This window comes from Squalius cephalus (genome assembly GCF_949319135.1).
Source record: "Squalius cephalus genome assembly, chromosome: 4".
Classification (NCBI taxonomy): domain Eukaryota; kingdom Metazoa; phylum Chordata; class Actinopteri; order Cypriniformes; family Leuciscidae; genus Squalius; species Squalius cephalus.
The window spans coordinates 18,670,272-18,671,790 of record NC_137125.1 but is presented as its reverse complement, the minus strand read 5'-3'; the positions used below and the strand labels follow the sequence as shown (position 1 = coordinate 18,671,790).

Here is a 1,519-nt window from a genome sequence, read left to right as displayed (position 1 = left end):
CGAGATGGATGACTGCTCTTTGTTTTATGATGTAGCAGGTAGGAGTGGGCATCAAGCATTTAGATGTTCTCACCTAAGGTCACTTGACTTTTGTTCAACTCCCTCAAACACCTGTCATCTTGAGGAGGACACACTGAGTGAGCTTGTAAAGCAAAGATGGTTTACAGAAAACAAGAAAGAGATGTGTCTTGCTCGACTAAAGGAGGCAACAGACCAAAGTGCTCCACTTGCTGTGGGTGTTAAAATTGGGCCACCCAAAAAGCATTATGTGTCTGTCTTGGAGAACAAACCATCATACTACAGTCGATTGGGAAGGGTGATGGTTAAGCATGATGCCCAGAGAAACAGCTGGCATTGTCCCTGTGTTAATGCACGGATGTCTTGTCCACATAAGTATGTCGCAAAGTGGTTCCTTTTTCAAACTAATAGACAGCTTTTTAAATATGTCAAATCAACTGAAACAGAAGAAGATAACTTGGATGGTCATCAAGAAGGTGACAAGGAAAAGATGGAACAGCCGCTTGGACTTGGGAAAGAACTTTTGCGGAGAATTTTAAAGTATATCATGGATAAAAAACAGTATCCAACAAATTTTCCTGAAAATCTTTGCAGAGGAGTGTTTGATCCTCCCCCACCAAAGCATATTGTGCCATCAGAAAAGTTCTGCACTGAATGTGGTCATAACTTGCCTCTAAGTGACCCCATCCTTATCACAGCAAAAGCTAAGATTGTGACACTGACATGTGTCTATGAAGGTAAGTGTTATAAAAAAAAAAAATTACAGCATACTGTTATATTCACATCTATGTGTCTAATCAATGTATTCCTTTCAGGAATAAGCACATACTTAAGGAAATGTCTAAGATGTGGAATGGAGTACCGTTACCAAGACTGGGAACATGGAATCCACAACTTTAACAATCATATTCTCATGAGTTTCCACTTGTGTTTGTATTTAAGGGCATCACTCCAGGTATGGTCCCTGTACATTTTAAATGTGCCTTTATTCCTTAAAATTTAAGCTCTCTTTCTCTCTTTGTATATATTGTTTATTATACCTTCCCACAGTCCAAATAACTGTTTATTGTTACTAAGTAACAATACCTGCCACAAAGTATAACACTTTTATATTTGTCTGTAGACTCATAATGCAGCAGGCAGAGTTTTCAAAGCAATGGAACTTGCATCTGGTTTAAAGCTTCCTCCACATAACCATCTGTTTCATGGTTACCTACATTTTGAAGCATTGGTGCAACATGACTACAAATATACATGCATCAATTGTGGCTCTCATCCTCCTGTGGTTATTATGGATCTTCATAAAAAGGGAGTTTTCAGTATGCCAGGTATGACAACATACACATTAAAGCTATTCTGACAATGTTTGTTTTAGGCTTTGTTTGTATTTTGAGGGTCAAAGAATGTTGGTTTTCCTTTTGCAGTGAGTGAGGTACCTAATCCAACCGAGTATACTGGGGAAGTTAATGTGAGAGACTTCTGGGAGTCTCTGTCCTTGAAT

The 1,519-nt window shown here is 38.7% G+C and overlaps 1 long non-coding RNA gene across 1 annotated transcript; it reads left to right on the top strand.

Moving 5' to 3' along the window:
* Positions 1–436: 436 nt before the first annotated feature.
* Positions 437–1,161, top strand: LOC307157198. Its single transcript, XR_013820894.1, has 3 exons — positions 437–755; positions 834–973; positions 1,142–1,161. It is a non-coding gene; the product is annotated as an uncharacterized lncRNA (long non-coding RNA).
* Positions 1,162–1,519: the final 358 nt, after the last annotated feature.